Source organism: Aptenodytes patagonicus, chromosome Z (genome assembly GCF_965638725.1).
Source record: "Aptenodytes patagonicus chromosome Z, bAptPat1.pri.cur, whole genome shotgun sequence".
Taxonomy (NCBI): Eukaryota; Metazoa; Chordata; class Aves; order Sphenisciformes; family Spheniscidae; genus Aptenodytes; species Aptenodytes patagonicus.
In genome coordinates, this window is record NC_134982.1 from 43,253,982 (window position 1) to 43,274,228 (window position 20,247).

A 20,247-nucleotide genomic window follows, 5' to 3' on the forward strand; every position below is an offset into this window, starting at 1 on the left:
GTCCAACTTAACCTGGAATGTTTCCAGGAATGGGGCATCCACCACCTCTCTGGGCAACCTCTTCCAGTGCTTCACAACACTCAGCGTAAAAAACTTTCTTCCTTATATCTAGTCTGTATCTACCCACCTTTAGTTTAAAGCCATTCCCCCTTGTCCTGTCGCAACAGACCCTGCTAAAAAGTCTGCCGCCATCTTTTTTATAAGCCCCCCTTAAGCACTGATGGGCTGCAATAAGGTCTCCCCAAAGCCTTCTCTTCTCTAGGCTGAACAACCCCAACTCTCTCAGCCTTTTTTCATGGGAGAGGTGTTCCATCCCCCTCATCATTTTCATGGCCCTCCTCTGGACCCGCTCCAACAGGTCCGTGTCTTTCTTATGCTGAGGTCCCCAGAGCTGGACGCAGTACTCCAGGTGGGGTCTCACCAGAGCAGAGTAGAGGGGCAGAATCACCTCCCTCGGCCTGCTGGCCACGCTTCTTTGGATGCAGCCCAGGATACGATTGGCCGCCTGGGCTGCGAGCACACATTGCTGGCTCATGGCCAGCTTTTCATCCACCAGTACCCACAAGTCCTTCTCGGCAGGGCTGCTCTCAATGCCTTCATCCCCCAGTCTGTATTGATACCAGGGGTTGCCCCGACCCAGGTGCAGGGCCTTGCACTTGGCCTTGTTGAACCTCATGAGGTTCACACAGGCCCACTTCTCGAGCTTGTCCAGGTCCCTCTGGATGGCATCCCGTCCCTCTGGCGTGTCGACCGCACCATTCAGCTTGGTGTCATCTGCAAACTTGCTGAGGGTGCACTCCATCCCACTGTCTATGTCATTGATGAAGACATTAAAAAGTACCAGTCCCAATATTGACCCCTGCAGGACACCACTCATCACCAATCTCCACCATCTGGACACTGAGCCGTTGACCACTACCCTCTGGATGTGACCATCTAACCAATTCCTCACCCACCGGACAGCCCACCCATCAAATCCATACCTCTCCAGTTTAGAGAGAAGGATGTTGTGGGGGACCGTGTCAAAGGCCTGACAGAGGTCCAGATAGACGACATCTGTAGCCCTTCCCACGTCCACTGATGCAGTCACTCCATCATAGAAGACCACTAGGTTAGTCAGGCAGGACTTGTCCTTGATGAAGCCATGCTGGCTGTCTCGCATCACCACCCTGTCCTCCATGTGCCTTAGCAGAGCTTCCAGGAGCATCTGTTCCATGATCTTCCCAGGCATAGAGGTGAGACTGACCGGCCTGTAGTTCCCTGGGTCTTCCTTTTTTCCCTTTTTAAAAAAGGGGCTTATGTTTCCTCTTTTCCAGTCAGTGGGAACTTCACCAGACTGCCACGACTTCTCAAATACGATGGATAGTGGCTTAGCAACTTCATCCACCAGTTCCTTCAGGACCCATGGATGGATCTCATCGGGTCCCATGGACTTGTGCACCTTCAGGTGACTTAGAGGGTCTCAAACCTCATCTTCTCCCACAGTGGGCAGCTCTTCATTCTCCCAGTCCCCACCTTTGCCTTCTGTGGCTTGGGCGGTGAGGCTCGAGCACTTGCCAGTGAAGACCGAGGCAAAAAAGTCATCAAGTACCTCCGCCTTCTCTGTATCCCAGGTAACCAGGTCTCCCGTTTTGTTCCACAGAAGGCCCACATATTCCCTCATATTCCTTTTATCCCCGACGTATCTCTAGAATCTTTCCTTGTTGCCCTTGATGTCCCTGGCCAAATTTAATTCTATCAGGGCTTTAGCTTTCCTAACCTGATCCCTGGCTGCTCGAACAATTCCTGTGTATTCCTGCCAGGCTACCTGTCCTTGCTTCCACCCTCTGCAGGCTTCCTTTTTGTGCTTGAGTTTGTCCAGGAGCTCCTTGTTCATCCATGAAGGCCTCCTGGCATTTTTGCCTGACTTCCTCTTTGTAGGGATGCATCGCTCCTGAGCTTGAAGGAGGTGATCCTTGAATATTAACCAGCTTTCTCGGGCCCCTCTTCCCTCCAGGGCTTTGTCCCATGGCACTCTACCAAGCAGATCCCTGAAGAGGCCAAAGTCTGCTCTCCTGAGGTCCAGGGTAGTGAGCTTGCTGTGCGCCCTCCTCGGTGCCCTAAGGATCTTGAACTCCACCATTTCGTGGTCACTGCAGCCCAGGCTGCCCTTGAGCTTCATATTCCCCACCAGCCCCTCCTTGTTGGTGAGAACAAGGTCCAGCATAGCACCTGTCCTCATTGGCTCCTCTACCACTTGGAGAAGGAAGTTATCATCGACGCATTCCAGAACCTCCCGGATTGCTTATGCCCTGCTGTGTTGTCCCTCCAGCAGATGTCGGGGTGGTTGAAGTCCCCCATGAGGACCAGGGCTTGTGAGCGTGAGGCTGCTGCTATCTGTCTATAGAGGGCCTCATCCGCTCAGTCTTCCTGGTCAGGTGGCCTGCAGCAGACCCCCACCGTAATGTCACCTGTCCCTGCCTTCCCTTTTATCCTGACCCAGAAGCTCTCGGTTGGCTCCTCATCCATCCCCAGGCAGAGCTCCATGCACTCCAGCTGGTCATTGACATAGAGGGCGACACCCCCTCCTCGTCTCCCCTGCCTGTCCTTCCTAAAGAGTCTGTATCCCTCCATCCCAACACTCCAACCATAGGAGCCATCCCACCACGTCTCCGTAATGCCAAGAAGGTCATAGCCCTGCAAGCGTGCGCATGTCTCTAGCTCCTCTTGTTTATTCCCCATGCTACGTGCGTTTGCATAGAGGCATTTAAGTTGGGTCCCCGATGAAGCTGTCTTAACAGCTGGAGTTCCTTTGTGCTGCTCTTCAGGCGCTCTCCTGCTGACCTGTGTTCCTTCTCCAGGCTCTGGGCATCTCTTGCTGGCCCTGGCATCAAACTGGTACGAGTCGGATGGATTGAGGTTCCCCTCCCCCAGCATCTCTAAAGCCCTCTTCACCAGCTTGGCAAGCCTATGACCCAAGATGCTCTTCCCCTTCTCTGACAGATGGACCCCGTCAGCCCCCAGTAGACCAGGTTTCTCAAAGCGAGTCCCATGGTCTAAGTAGCCAAACCCCTGGCTGTGGCACCAGTCCCGTAAGCATTTGTTGACTCGCCAGATTCGACTGGCCCTTTCAAACCCCTTCCCTTTGCCCAGCAGGATTGATGAAAAAACTACCTGCGCTCCCGAGTCCCTTACCGCTGCTCCCAGGGCTCTGTAGTCCTTCTTGACAGTCCTCAGACTGCTCCTGGCTGTGTCACTGGTGCCCACTGTGTCATGGAAGTTACATCAACTGCCAGAAAGTGCATGACTTTGCCAGGTAACCAGCAAATCCCTCCCACTTACGTCAGCTACTGACTGCACCAATTCACCATTTATTTTGAGCCTCAGGAGCAACAACAGAAACAACAAAAAAAGATATCAACGTACTGAAATTATACAATTTACTCATCATTATAAGATTTAATTCAATTAAGGTCTACAATAAGTTTTCATTTCACAGTTAGGAGATGGAAAAGTAATGAATAAAACAGATAAAAAAAAGAACACAATTAACAAGAGAGTGACTCATCAACAACACAACTATGCATTAAGTAACATTGGTTATTCCTAGTTTGCTTGCCATCAAGTATCCAAATGTAAATCCAAGGATACGAGTATTGTTCCTGGAGCAATGTGTTTCTGGGGAAGGATCCCCATAAAGAGTTACTGTCTATATAGACTTTTTTTAAAAAAAATCCTGTAAGCAAACTTCTACTTTTTTTTTTTTTTAACCCCTGACTTAAAAGGGATGTACTTATTTCAGCAGTTACGTCCTTGGAAGAAGAGTAAAATTAATCAGTTCAGGCAACATGATTTGAGATGCTCATTTTTTTTTCACCCTCACAGGTAGTAGAAACAAGGGAAAAGAGGGAGCAAGGTAGTACAAGCATAAGGACCATGCCATGGATTTATATGATTAAGGGAAAAAAGCATTAAATATACTAAGTCAAACAAAAGCCACAGAATATGCCACTGTCAAAGACAACGTTAACTGAATTTCAGTTACTTACTATTGGCAGTCTTTCTCTGGATATTTGTTTCCGCCTTATTTTTCATTACAGTGAGTAAGATACTCAGTAATATTAACAGTTCATGTTCCTCATGGGCTTAACAAAGAAAAGCCTCAGAAAATGGGCAAACTGTGTCTTAAAAAACCTGTGTTCATGCAGCTCACCAAATGACTTACTGAAGCACAGTCTGAAGCCTAATTTTAATTGGCTCCTATATAATAAATGCAGACTATAGAAATAAACAAATCCACAAGTTTCTTGAACAGAGATTTTATTACTGACAGCACTCTGCATATCATGGATTGAAACTCAGCCTTAACACCAAGCATAGAAAAGATGCATTAGTCCCCTAAGGAGGGCTTTAACGAGTCCCATACTTTGGGAGAGGAAGACAATCAGCTAGAGACCTGCCTTTTAAATTTTTCAAATATACTGAGCCCAATTATGCAATCTTCGTTCATGCTCATGAATTCTTACATGAATAATCTGGTGTTAGTTTGAGCAAGTGCTCATCAACGTGATTAAGAGGACAACCAGTGGACTCATAATTAATGCTGAGTCATAAATGCCCTTGGGAAAGAAATAGAAAAATAATTATAGGCCAGATCTAGTTCAATTTATACTACAAAGTTTAAAGATTTCTTCGAATACTTGTTCAATGTAGTTTTTTCAAAAAAGTTTTTACATGAGGACTTCCACTAGACTCGTAAAGCATGCTCGGAAGGATGCTTGATGTCAAGAGGAAGATGCCTGCGGAGTGAATAAATGGAAAGAGCACTTACAGTTTTGGTTACAATTTCAACTACATCTTTCATCTTTATTGCTTTGTTGAGGAAAATGAGTAGGAAAGCCTTTCATCATCTCTGTCTAATCTGAAATGCAGGCACTGCAGCTCCTGGATGAGTGGCTAAATACTACTTAACTGCCAAGAATAACTCCTACAGCAGATAATCTGTATAAAATCAGAGGCAAAGGGGTTTCCACGAGAAAAAGAGCTCTGGGGTAAACTACCCACTCCTGTCAACTGCACGCAAATCACATGGCAGCTGAACCACAGGCCGGGGTGGTAGCGGGGTGTTGGTCAAAAAGACCCATAAATGACGAGAGGTAGGGGCACATTAAAGACATCAGAAATGGTGTTTCTTGAGCCAAGCTTTTTTCCTACCAGAAGCGGCTTAGTCTGCTTGCCTTGTGTACCCCACTCTGTCAGTACATCCAACTTGGCTGACCTATGGACTACAGATGATGTTTGTGCAAATGTACTATCTGTATGGAAGTCATACGCCCTATCAATACATACTGCGTACCAACACTGACAAGACAGAGGCAGTGGAGGAGAACACTGGTTAGCTGAATCAGACTCTTTCTGGAGTGAGGCTGGCGGTGCAATTAAAAAGAGGTATCTTCTCAGAAGTCCCATTGCGCTTTCACTGTCCCTTTACCCAGCACAAATCCACTTCTGTTAACAGCATTCAATTAGAAGAGCTGGAAGACGAGGCAAGTAGGCTTTGCCTTCCTAACTGTTATGTCTGACTTCTATTCAGTTGCAAAAACCTATCCGTCTGTTTTCATATAATTGAAACAGTGATAGTGGAAGGTTAAAAAGCAAGTAAGTGCATTAAAAAGAGAAGAGGTGGTAATGCAGGGGAAAAATAGGATGATGACAGAAAGCATTAGCATTTATTTATTACAAATTGACTATGCACAATCCTACAACTTCCAAAATTAGGACTCATTTGTTACAACTTCTCACAAAAGACAGATCTGCTAACCCTAAAAAGAAAAAAGAAAGGAAAAAAGAAAGGAAAAGAGAGAGAGTCACTGAAAGAGGAATTAGCAGCTCAGTTATGTGTCCTCTTGTTGAATCCAGATTGAGGAATAAAAACATTGACATCAAAAGCCCTTCCCTGTGTCTAGAAACTGCTAGTACAATTAGCAACCTATTAAAAAAAAACTTTAAAATGCTGTCAGACATGTTTTAGCAAAGAGTGGAGATTTTCTTTTTAAATATTTAAAAGAACTGATGCCAGAAGAGGCAGCATTAATTTCATCAGATTAAAGGAAATTTACTGCAGCTTGCCTTTTGATTCTTCAGAGAAAAACTGCATTTGTTGAAGCTAGCATCTCTTTCCCTGCTTTTTATATAGCCAATATTAAAATAAAATTATTTTTGAAGCAGTTCTTTATAAATTGCCTTACTTAGAAGTTGAATTGTAGTTAAATCACTGCTGTTTCATATCCAGAATACAGAATTTCACTTCTTAAAAGTAACTTTGCCACCATAAAAGGAAAAACCACAACAAACCCTGATAACGTGTGAAATCCCTGTTCAGAAACCAGTGAACAAAAAAAATTTCTGGACAGGCAACAGCTTATACTTTCAGTCTCAAAACAAAGATGAAAATGTACATCATTTTTTTACCAGGAAAAAAAAGGATTTTTCTATCCTGGTTTTGGTGATAAATGAGTAATATCAACCTCTATAAATTAAAAAGAAAAGAAGTCTTCAAAAAACAAATCAGGTCTGAAAGAAATGAGACCTGGTAGCAAAACTTCAGTTGGTTACTTTAGCTTCAGGAAGACCACTTTCTGAATTAGCTTAGCGAAATAGTTTGTTCCTCGTTTTAACCAGTGGAAGGCATATTTAGTTACCTGCAGTATCTGAGAAGCCAGTGAATAAATGTACATTAAAAATTACCCCCAAAAAGGGTCTGGTATTGACTTACTGACATTTTCTAGAATGTTTTATTGTTGCATGTGAGGTCTGAGGTCAAACCCAGAAAGCTAGCCAAGCAATATATGCTGAACACAATAAAGCTGGGGGGCAGGGGACGACGACACATGGGACGGGACGGGGGACACACAACAAAGGCCGGGGGGAAGACCTTTGGCAGTTCGGAAGACCTTTGAACAGCCTCCCAACAACAGAAAGAAAAGAAAAGAAAGAGTTAAGCATAAGGTAGTGATTTACACTCTCTTGACTGTTGAAGCTTTTAGCTTCAGGCACTACTCCAAGTTAAGCCAGAACATCCTCCAGGCTGACCTAACTTTGATCAGCTGCTAATGGATCTAGTGGGTACTGCTCTGCTTTCCCTACTTCATCAAAGCCCATGGTGGTCTAATCACATCTCTGTACACTCACAACATGAATACTGCACGGGACTGGAGGTAAGTGTGGAGATCCTGAGGTTGGGCATGGGTAGCATATATCCAAAACCACTGCAGCTGATTATCTGAACCAGCTCCCGTGTATGCAACGCGTGTTATTTCTGTATGCCTGCAGAGCGGCACAAGGCACTGAGCCACTAACACATGATTCCAGTATTCACTTCTGCAATCACACAGGTTTTGAAGCAACCCCAAACTAGTATGATTAACACTTTGGTACAATGATGTTATAAAGAGAGGAAACAGTTTTGTTTCATACAGAGGTCAAAAAGAGGAAAAAAAATAGAGACAATCGCCATACTCAAATTCATTTGCTTAAAGTTTTCTATCTTTAAAGTAAGTAACATTAATGTTTACTTAAATGCTGTGGGATCCTATCCAAGATCCATATTTGGGTTCTTAGATATGCTGCTCCAATTCCCTTATTGGCAGCTATGCTAGCTATTAAAATTAAGTAAATTAAGCAAGTAAAACAAATTAAGGCATTACTATAGGATATTTAGATCAAATTACCCAGATTTAGCAAGTATTTTCAACACTTCTGGTAAAACTGACTTCCTCGTGGCCACACAAGCCAGTGAAATCGAGAGGGATCGAAGACAGGATATCCCTACAGCCTACCGCAGCTCACCCACACGGGTGAAAGAACCTAGCTCAGAGAGACTGTGTAGCTCATGGTGATCCACGGCAGCACGTGCTGGGCATGCTACCGCTGCTCTCCATTCATGACTCCACACTGTAAATCGTATGCGGGGTCATCCTGGGACAGGTCATAATGAGAGTGCTACTGCAAGTGGGGCAAGGGGTGCAGGGGCTGGGGCACTGGATGGAGCCACAGTCCAGCACGCTGGAAAGGAGGGAGGAAAAGCTCTACCTTTGAACAGTCTCCCAACAACAGCTTTCAGCACTCCTCCAGCACTGCTCTTCATTTTAAGGTCTAGTTATTAATATTTCAGACCTACCCATAGGTCTCCACAAGCACAGGTCTCTGCATAGCAAGATGCTGTAAGAAGATGAAAGACAGCACAGACTAACACTCAGAATGGCAAGAAACATTTTAAAGGGCGTGAGCCTTTCCCTTATTCTATAATTAGTTGTGCTGAGGAAAAAAATTTCTATGAAGTGCAGAGGAAAATGCTTTGCTCAGTTACTGATTTTATTTATAAACTGTAACACTGTTGGCACCCATAACATATCATAACAGTGAAGATTTATCCTTGTTACTTTCATTACACTCATCTGCTGATGCAGTGAGGCATAATTAGGAGATGGAGACAAATACAGATGTCTGAATTTTGGGTGCGGTAGGGTTCTGGTTAAGCACATTTTTATTCAGTCTTTCAAAGCATCTATGAACTCCAGTTTCTAAGACAAAATTACTTCATAGTAAAAGCATGCATTACATTTTTGTTCATTGTAAGGAAGAGAGAGTTACTGTCCCTTCTTTTCATGTAGCTTATAGAAGGTATGTTTTGTATTTTGTGCAATGCTGCCAACTGCAGACCCAAAATTATGGCATTGTTTTCTGTTTAGTTCCTCAGCCACTTGAAAATACTTATTTTTAACAAGCACTGTAGTAAAATTCCCTGGAACTCTGCCGCTGGTATAACCCTGTCTCTGCAAAGTGGGTGCTGGAAAATGCAACTAAATCAGGAAGTCTGTACTCCACAGCCATCTTAACCACATTTTGTCCAGCTGTACGAAGCTACGTCAAATAATAGTCCCTCCTGATTAATTCTGTGATCCATACTGCTGGAGAAAACTAAGACTCTCCTGAGAAACGCACCGAATTTCAAAAAGCCTAGAAGTTCAAAAGGAATATGGGAACCAGGTAAAAAACCCAGCAGTATAACAGTTCTTGTTTATTATCCTCCTCTTACACTCTTCAGCAGAATACAATTGCACAAGATCTGATAGGGAGAATACCCAAGGTGAAAGAAGAAAAAAAGAAACACAAACCTTAACACAAAGAAAGAGATCTAATTGCCAAATCTAAAATGGCCAAAAAAAAAAAAAAGAAAAAAAGGGTATTTAGGGAAAAAGCTTATTTGGTACCCTAATGAGAAATAACTATGTCATGTTCAAAGAATAATGACTGAATGAGACCATCTGAACACGGGAGAAGCATTACTAAACAAAACTATCTGCAGGGATTAACCCTTACTTTAAAAGTAGGTTCTTGACAACTCAGCCTACATATCAACTGTATTGCTCCCTTTACACACGTTTCTACCAACCCCCCTCGAAGGCATATTTGTTTAAATTTCCTCTCATTGTGGTAGCTTCATATGGGAAATCTAATTTTCATGCCTTTCCCAAGAGGAAAGATTTTGTAAAATCTAATTCCCATGTGGTTTGGACCAGTAATGCAGGACACAATGAAAAATTGCATTAAAATGTTGAACAGCCAGAATTTGATTGCATTTTATGTTGGCAAGGTTTCTGTAGATGGTGTCTGTTTCACCATCCAGATGGTTATAACATCTGCTTGGGATGTGTTCATAAAAGGTTGCTTTCTACTGCATATCCTAGTCAGCAGATGATAAATCGAAAAAGACCTACTGGATCACTGAAATGTATTCCAATGCGAATTCAGAAAGTAAGTCTCTGAATAGTACTGACTTCAATGAAGAAAAACTAAAAATATTGTTGTTGCAGTTTTCTTATTTGTCAAATGGGCAAAACACCACCCACATTGCTGATTCATATGGTATCATCAGACAGCAGCGCACAGGAAGCTCTACAGGAAGACCACAAAAGATGACAAGCATCCAAAAAGGGACAGATAGGCAGAAACATACCAGTAAAAGCATACACACACCACTGTAATCAGGAAACAACGGAGCTAGTGAGCGAGCTACAGCTTCTCTCAAACATTAATATTAGATCCTCAAAAATCTACTTCTTTAAAATGTACATTTCTTTTCTAAAACAGAGATGAGGAAAAGTTATGTAATTTTTCCCAGGAAGGAGCTGCTGTTTGAAACATTTTGCAATGCAGTGAATGAGTACTCCGCTACGGCAAGGGTAGCCAGTGCAAGTCATTGTTTATCACACAAGAAGGACATGAGCGACAAGGCTGTACTGCCATGCCCCTCTCTGATTAGGATGGTTTTATTTATAATTATTACCCTGCAGAGGAACTTTTTGTTTAAAATGAGGCTTTTCACAATGAGTCTAATAATGAGGTTGCACAATTTGTTTTCCTGGTCAGTGGCACTAGAACTACACACAGGTGGAATTAAAAAAATTCCAAGACTCATCTTGGAAAATGCCAACAGGTGTTTAGATTCCCCTCTAAGAGCAACCAGTAAATGAACTATATACAACACAGTATCATTATACAAATTCTAAAAGAACATGCTTCTAAAAACTAACAAGCCTACACAAACAGACATACCCCCTCTAAATCACAAAAGGGTCCACAGAAACTTCCTGACCATACTTTAGAAGCCACCTGCACGGTCTATGTTCTCCCTTGCAGAAATACCTTGATTATTCTCAGTGTGCAGGCTCCTTTGCAACCTCTGAAAAGATCTGTTCATTCATGCATTCCTCAATTTCCTCGTACATATCCTTGAACACCTTTCCTTATGAGCAAGTTTGAATCAGACAAGTAACTCCAACTTTCTTTAATAAAAATCCATTTTATACCGTGTACACCACAGTACATACATACGCTAGTCAAACATTCTTCATATCTTTTACTGATGTCTCAGTTCAATACCGATGGCTCCTCCATCATCATCATCAAAGAAGCACTTAACTTCTTGTACTGCAGAAGAGTTTTCAAAAGCTGCTTACAAAGTGGCAAGTGGTTGAAAAAACTCCAGCTTTTTCAAAACAGAGAATAAGTATTGAAGTTAATTTTCTTCCCCAAATTGTTACTGCACATCTAAATTAAAAAATTCGTAAAATATTTTTGAAAAATGTCACCACATTTCATCCTGTCCCGTGCCCTTCTTTTTATTTGCAGACTACTTGCTGCAAGAGAATTTATAATATCCGGTATGTTTTTGCACTGTTTTGAATGGCTTTATTTTCAATCCTTCATTTTTACTCTTTCAACTTTTCAAAGGTCAAGGCAGTATTTAGAAGTTTGACTGACAGAGAAAGTAAGAGAAAGAAAAGGAGGAAAAAATAACTAAAGGAAACCCATAGAGTTCTAGGTTTATGAGAAAAAGTAATTAAAACTTTACTGCAAAAGATTTGAGCTTTCAAGAAGTCCTTTTTCAATCCAGAGTTTGAATGAAAGCAGCTTTAAAAAAAATACACAGGGTCAAAGGAATCATATAAAAATGTAATTCAAAAGTTTCTCAAAAATATTCTGTCCCAGAAATCACAGATTACATGGCTTTATGAGTGAGGGGGCGGGGGGGAAGCCTATCGTCTACGAGCTTAAAATTGCACAAGAGTCTTCCTATTTGATTGTGACGGGTGCCTTTAAGAAGTGAGTTTACCTTTCAGAGGCTGGTACAATGAATTAGTCTGGCCTTAGTTTTATTCTCAAATGATATTTGTACATATGCTGTTACGGCTTAAGACACAGAAATGTACTTTTTCATGGAATATCATCTTGATTGGTACCCTTAATAAAAATAAATGAACAATTAAGAACAAAAGCAACCAAAAAACCCTCTTCCAATCCAAACTATATATTCTTTTCTCTTACTGAAGAAGTCAACTAGTAACAGATACTACCTTTGCATCTACACTCAGTTCAGAAGCAATATTTTAGTAAACTGCAGAAAAGTGCTATTATATCAGAAGAACTCTTAAAATTCTTACACGGGACACGAATCCTGTTTTTACACAACTACAAGCTGACAGTGTAGTCTGAGAGAATACTTAGTGCATCCTATGGGTGTAAAAATTACTGAATGTCCGTTTCGTACTCAGCAGATTTCTGCTTTAAATGATCCTTGAAGGACCCTTGAGTAATGGGTGCTACCATGTTTCTCCAATTCCAAGCACAGAGTTGAGCAGAACCGGCAGTAAAGAAGAAACTATTGGGCTACCTCAAAAATAATCATAACTGACTAAATAGCTACTAATACAAGGGCATACGTACAAATCGATTTTCCACTTTGTTCTAAAGCTCTTCACAAATGCAATATGACATAGGGTGGCCCTACAAATGGTACAGTTAGAAAAAGAAGTGTGCAGTCAGACTTTCCGAAGTCAAGATGATGCTTTTGTTCTACAACATGCAGAGTAAAATCTTGGTAGATTACAAATAGATACAGACTAGATAATGACTCAACATTAAATCCCATCCCTGTGTTTTTCTATTCTTTGGATAAACAGAAATAAACACCAAAATAGCCGTGAAGTGGTATAATTAACCCTGAATGTCACGATAGGATTTATGAGGCTTACATAATGACTATGTCAATAGCTCTTCCTCTGTGGCACATCCCCACCGTTCCTCCACCCGGCATATGGCTGTGCTGGAGTCCAGGAGGGAGGCAGGTGTGCCCAAGGCTGCTTCTTAGAGCACTCATCTACCTGCTTGTACAGCCAACAATATGTACAGAGAGCTTAAGTTCTCAAACCAGCGGTCACAGTTTACCAAACAAAAAATACCTAAAAATAGAGAGCATCTCCAAACACAAACAACTCAAGACACAACATGCATTCTGGAAATTTTCAAGCAACACTCCAAACTACCAGAACATGTACATGCAACCTATTACTACGCTGTATCTACAAACTGGCTTAGAAGGTTAACAACTAAACAATAAGCCAAATTGTCAACAACAAGCAAGAAGCAAAATCGGCCAAACTCTGGCCGATAGGTCACATTAAGAAAAATGGGAAGTCATAATCATGAAACAACCTTAATTAACAAGAAAAAACCTTAATCGTAACAGCTTATCCACAGTATCACTTGCCCCAGCCAAGTGCCCACAAACTCTTACATATGATAGGAAATAAGGAAATGGAGAGATACGTCAGAGAGAAATGTTAGGAAGAATTAAAAGCAACTCTTGGTAGTTACTACCCCTCCAACCCAATATTAAGCGCTCTTTTGTCATGCTTGAGACTGTTCACAGAAGTGACTTGCACATAATAAATTACTTTCCTACCTACCCCGTATCTTAGGTCCACAATAACATTAAACAATCTACAGTCAAGATCTGTACACTTTTTTGTCAAAGCTGAAGCACGCAACCACAGCATTGTGTTTGATTGTTATAAAAGCTATTAGAAAAAAAGTAAAACATAACATGACTAATGTCATGCTTAGATTACCCTTTGCCAACCTCCTCTTCCAGAAGCAAAACACTGGACTCTTGCTTCATGCTTCACCTCTATGCAATCACCCAAGGTGAATATAAAGTCTAAGAGTGGAGCTACATGGGCCCATAGTCTGAAAACAGGTAGGCATGTGATTGGACTGATGAAGCATCAATATGTAACCAACTCTTCATGTGCAGACTTTATACCTACTTTAACGAGGGAGGAAAAAAAGAGCAAAATGATCTTTCAGAAAAAGTAGAGAATCAAAGGAATGATGTGAATACCTCTATCAGGCAATACAAAAAAAATTATACTTGAGAAAAAAAAAGGGGGTGTTGTGTTTTCTTTTGTTTTTTTAAAACAACTCTTTTGGTTAACATTAGCCTATTTTCTAAGCCAAAGCTGAATTTTATTGTGAGACAAAGCCTTCTTGCATCTCAGACGTTGTAACTTTTACCACATAGGAAGTGCAAACTGAACAAGACACTGACAAAACCTGCAGAAAAATATGGTCCATTTTAGCTGAAGATTTCTTAATCCGTTGCAGTAAACCTTATTTCAAGCAACTTTTGTGTGTTACTAGAAATGAACAATGAAGACATGAGATTTCAAGAATTTTTAGTCATTCTATGTAATATAACAAGAACATAACTGGATCCGAGTTCCCCAGAAAAGTTTACTGCAGAAAGGAAATATTTTCATAAAGTTTCAGAGGAAAATATGACAAAAATATTTCAATCTGAAATTACTTCAGACATAAATGCTGGATAACCTTAGCATGTCTTCTCTAGAAATTAATGAAATAATCAGGAAGCTACTACTGTTAAATATTTTCCTCTAGGAAATACTTATGTATGGTTATGTTTATATATTTTCTGTATAAAATTATATTGTATAAATACCTATATTTACATAACTGTTGTTAATTACGGAGAAAGTCAGAACCATTCCAATAACTAAGTGACAAACATATCTGAAGTAAAATAGTCAGAAAGAAAGGAAGGAAAAAAATGCTAGAAGCCTGTTTTCCTATATTTATGGTCCTTTATCCAGTATATGAGTGATCACAAAATCTACAAGAATCTGCCAGCATTATTACCACCTAGTCATTCTCCACACTTGCAGAAAGAGTAAATGGTGGAACTGGAAAGATAAAACACGGACATCATGCCCCACATGAGTGTTTTTGTATATGACTTATCATCTCCCATTAGCAAAAGGCAGTTAATCACTTAAAATGCTGTACTTAAAAAAATAAAGAGCTTCACTTAATACGAAATATTAAAGGAGGAAGAATCTTATTGGTCTGCAAAAAGAGTAGCTAAAATTTAGTTTTCAAATTTATGTTGAACTGCATGCTAAGACAGTTTCCTCATTTCACATCGGTGAAATTACCTATTATTTTATTGGGGAAAGGAAAAGTGTTAATTTATCTGTATGTTTACTTTAAATAAAGATATTCTCAGCTCTTCATGGGAACATTCAACCCTGCTTGTCTAGCTTACTTCTGATACATAATTATTTTTTCCCCACACTTGGAAAAATACCTAAAACTCACACTTGTGTTGGGGTAAAGTATGAAACAGTTAAGCAGAATATAACAGAGCAAACAAGCAACTTACAAATCCATTGGAGCAATACAGACAAATGCAAGAGACCTCTGCTCTAAACAGAGAGCAAGCAAATGAGTGAAGGGAACTGGTAGAAAGAGGACAGGATGTAAATTACTACATGTATGGGGTTTTTTGTTTTTGTTTTTTAAATTTTATTCAATATAAAGGAGGAGAAAGAAAACAGCAGAGAGTAGGACAAAATGGTGAGGCCACAGGTAAGTAGATAAAGACCTGCTGAGGTCAAATGTACGTAAGACTGGAGAGGTGCCAGAGGGAAAGGTAGGGCATGAGAGGAGTAAATGACTGACAGAAGGAGACTGATAAAAAGATGAGAAAGACAGCTGGGGAGAGGATGGGATCTAGTTAGGATTGTCAAAATCCTCATGAAGGACTCTCTATGAAGCACTCGGGAGGAAATTGTTCATGGCTTTACTGGAGCCCCTAAAGCTCACTGATCAATGTCCTCATGGGAGGAAACACAGCTATCAGGGAGACGGGTTTTACCTCACATTATGGCTCCTGAAAAAAGCTTTCTTCAGTTCCTGTATCTGAATACATGTTGTTAAAAGGACCGTGATACTTTAAATCTAACTATATTTTCTTCCATGTTAGCCAGCTCTGCAGCAATCTGTTTCTTGCCAAAATAATGCATCTGGAGCTTCCTGGTATTAGAAGCATTTAACTCTTCTGCAAGGCCCCTATTTATTGGGTAACTTTTATTTGGTTTTGAGTGCCTGGAGAAGAACATCTGAGAATACTTAAATACTAACCGAGTACCACGATGGATTAAATACTAAAACTATTAGTATAAATCTCTTTTTCTTGCAACCTGCTTTAAGCCCTCTGTTGCAGGCTTGAGACTCTGCAGAATACTGTTTGTGCACATGGCACTGTTCAGGTTTCTCCATCTGCTTGAAGAGCCACTTGATTATCCCTGCTCCAAACCAATAGGCATTTCATTTCACCATCCCAAGAACATCATTCTTGCTTCTAAAAAAACCCCAAACGACAAAACCCCAAAACATACCCCCCCCAAAGGCCAGAAATCCCACACATTCTGCATCATCTGGCAGTCAATAACCCTCCCAGTGTTTGCACACTCCAGCTCTGGATTCAGTCCTTCACACTCTGCATATCAGGTGAGGTGTCTGCAGGACGCCCCTTCCTCCAACCTAGGTTTGTTCAACATCAAGTTTCACTACAGAGATCTAGAACACTTAACACCCCCAACTGTTTACCCAAGATAAAAATTTATGCAGTCTGACTCCATACCCACTCCTGTTGTCCTACTTCTGTCCCTATTTTTATTTGTTTGCTCCAGTGGATTTGTCTGACTTAGAAGAAATGAGCTAACAAGGTAAACATGGACTTGAAGATAATGCCAGTAAGATTTCGGACTTTGAAAGCATTTCCCATATCTGCTTATTTTTACTGCAAAACATTCCCCAAAGGGAATAGGCGTAAATACAGAAACAACTTCAGCAGAAAACACTCTTAGAAACTTAACAGCAAACGTCTAGGTCTACAATAAAACTTGCTTTTATGTTTTCAGCCTCTTTAAAAACTTTCTTGTAGCCTGTTCTGTTACCGTTACTCACATTAGTTATCTTGTTATGAATATTTAAGAAGTCTCACAGGAAATTATGGGCATGGAATTCAAGTAAGATTTCCTGCCTGTTAATCACGACAGAGTGACACCTTCCTGATACTGTCAGCTAGAGCAGAGATGCAACTTCTCTTTTGGAAGTTACACTGAAAGGGAACATTATGGGGTAACAGTGGTAGTCGGTGTTTAGTATAGTAACAGATTTATTTGTTTAGTATACTAATACACTTGATAGAACTTCTTAACGACAAGAGAGGGGGGAAAAAAAAAGCCACCCATGTATACTCCTGACCTTCAGCAATATTAGACGTGTTAAAAAAAAAAAAAGGATAGAAGAGGAGAAATGGACACTACATTATCTGAAGGAAAGGCTTCTAAGCCATTATGAAGAACACTGGGAATGTGAGAATTTCGAAGATTAAAATGAATGGTCATCTTATTTCAGTATTTGAAAGGAATGACAGAAGCGTGGATACACAGTTCAGCTTTCTAAAAAGACAAACTGTAAAAACCATAAACCTGTATTTTATTTTTTAAAAAATGTGCACTTGAATATCTGTGGTTGCACATGAGTTAGTACTGTACACAGACACAAAATTTTGCAAAGCCAGGCAATTTTAAGAATTGCTTATGAAAATGTCTATAGAAAACTAAGGCTTTCCCGTATTTCATAAAACACTTCTTACTCTAAAATTCAAGAGCCATATGAAAACTTCACAACTTCTAATTAAAAAATAAGTAACGGAAGCACAATAACATTTACCCAAAAGGAAATGAAAAACCAGTCCATAAGCCGCCATTTCCTATGACAGACAAATTCCTAAGAGAAGAGATCACCCTAACCCATTATCTTAAACCTCAGTACAGCTCATATTCTGAAGTTTAACACGAAAAAGAAATGTCTTTCATGTTATAATGCTCAACCATCAGTTCTGAGATACTACATTCTAAACACCATTACATTTCTCAATTGACTTTCACTACTCTGATAATAAATCTTTCAAAACAGCCTAGATTATTATAATATAGGACAATACATTTTAGTCTCTGCCTCTTTAGTTATATTGGTGACTATGAAACCAACACAACTCTACAAGAACTAACTTGATAAACTTATAATCAATGTAACAAGAGGCAAATTTTATTAAAATAATCCAACCTCAATGTTGTTGTGATGTTGTACACCACACAAAGATCACAACTGCCTACTTAACTAACTTTTTGATACGAGAGCACTTCAAATTCCAACACTCCAATTTTAGTAATTCCCAGATAGAGGTAAGAAAATTGGTACAGTAAGAGAAAAGCATTTCTGCTGTAGCCCCAAAGCCTATCGCAGAACACGAAGAATTTGACAAAAAAAGGGTCACTTTTCTTTAGGCCCAACCACATCAATACCCGCTTAAGCTGCAGTTTTCTAAACTACTGTGCAAAACAACTACTGTGCTAAAAATACATTATTACTCAAACTTTGAGATATTCTCTCCAGAGATAGGACTTCCTGATAGGAGATTCAAATTAATAGGAAGTGCCCTTCCTGCGTTTTCTAGACTGCTAGGCTAATGAGTTTGTTTTCAACAGCCTTTAAAAAAAAGGAGCAGATTAACCAATTGATTGGTGTTCACTGCTTTAAAGTGAAGGGACCTTGTATACAAAGCTAAGTGTAGTAGATCACAATCTTCTCTACTCTGGAACAATGCTGTATCCCGTTTGGTTTCCCCTGTATTTCCAAAGGAATTCATACAGGAATTGCCTTGCGACCCTGTCAGTTGGTGACTTCTATTTCACTCTGCATGTAGCCCTATTAGAAACTGATGGGAACGCTTGTGAAGGAGCTGAGCACAACGGTAGACTCCCACCTTCAGGAAAGTTACTTTTATACAGAGAAAGTGAACAGCTCTGGCCATGTGTATACAGCGATGCCAAACCTAACCAGTTCACTCCAACTATATAAAAACACAACAACTACAGAACATATACTCCATAGTATAATACAAGGAAAAAAATTCCTGATTTACGATTAGGACTTCCAGATACTACGGCAAAGTGACAATCAATACCAGTTTTGAAGAAAAAATGATTGCACTTTACAATCAACTAACTTTTCAGGTCAGTATGCTGTATGCTTTCCGCACAGCAAAAACATGGAGCCAAAAGGCTGAAATACACATACAAATACAGTTTTCTTTTTAATAGTAATTCCACATTTGATTTTGATTCATGAGGGATAAGGGGAAACTAGACAGCTCCAGCACACAGCCAGACTAGGAAGTTCAACAGTCTCTTTTACCAATTATGACAAGTTTTTCAAATTTTTTCTTGTGCACAAAAAACCCCACCCACCATTAAAGAAGGTAAACAATATGGATTTTGACAGACAGGATCCTCCTGACTTCCCACTGCATAAACCCAGGCTCCTGCAAGACTCTGGTTATTGCAATATTATATCCATCACCAACAAAGCCATGACCATCTGCAATGACTTTGGCAGATGCAAACAGAGAAACAATGCTTCTTTAACCTGGTAATAAGCTTTACCTTTCCTACTTCTAAATCAGATGCCTTAAAACATGTACAGCAGTTCAATTCTAATAATTAAACTTCATATATGTAGACACAAAAGATTTTCATCTTAACACAAGTTTATTTCATCCTGTCTCCCCCAGTTAATGGAAACTTACTTCTTTATTGTAAATGTCCCTGTTCTTTGATAGTTTCTGATACTTCAAAAAAATATTAAAGAACTTTTGAGTAATTAATCAGAGAAAGTATTATTTTCATCCAGGATTACTAAGTTATCATTAAATACTCTTTCACAAGATTGACAGAAAGGTGAGCCCTCCACTTGTGAGAGATCTTAAGCTCTCCACCTGACAAAGTTGCTGGTAATGGCTCAACAGTAAAAATCAGGTCTCAGGAACTGTTATCAAACAAAGTCGTACTGCTCCTGTGACAAGAAGTGGGAGATATAGCCATGTAATCCTGTGCCTTACCATGTATTCAAGTAAACACTAAGCATTTCACTCTCCTTCATGGAATGCTTAAATTATTTACTTATCTTTCTTTTAAAATGTAAATATAGAAAACAAAATTGCAAAGAAGTCAGGCTAGTCAGAGATGAACCTTCCAAACATTTCAAATGTATTTTGTCCTTTTAAATTTCAACAACAGCATCAATCTCAAAAGAATCCGACTGTTTTAAGGTCTTGTGTTGAAAGTTTTATTTCACAATATGTTCACACACAAACAGGTATCCTCACTTATTTTTCTAATAATTTGAATTTTTTCCACATGTAATGTTAATGGCAAACCTTCAGCGTAAGGTTCTGCTACAGATCAGAAGAATGGCTTAACTGTGCAGAGCATGGCCTGGGAGGAAAAGACAAGGGGTAACTAAAGTCACAGCCAAACAGCAGCCTGCCATTAAACCTCTGCCCTATGATAAACCTCCCCAGACATCTTGTTAAGAGCAGCTCTCTTGTTAAAAGCAGCACCTCTGTGTTGTCAAAACAGCAAAAAGGGCAGAGAACTAAAGGCAGGATTGGAAGATGCCCTTTTCTTCTAAACTTTGAGTATAATTTGTGTGACG

The 20,247-nt window shown here is 40.2% G+C and overlaps 1 protein-coding gene across 1 annotated transcript in view; it reads right to left on the bottom strand.

The window, feature by feature from the left end:
* The window catches only part of LOC143173128 (guanine nucleotide-binding protein G(q) subunit alpha), a 144,628-nt gene that overhangs the window by 79,254 nt on the left and 45,127 nt on the right, over positions 1 to 20,247 (bottom strand). The gene's annotated exons all lie outside the window — the stretch shown is intronic.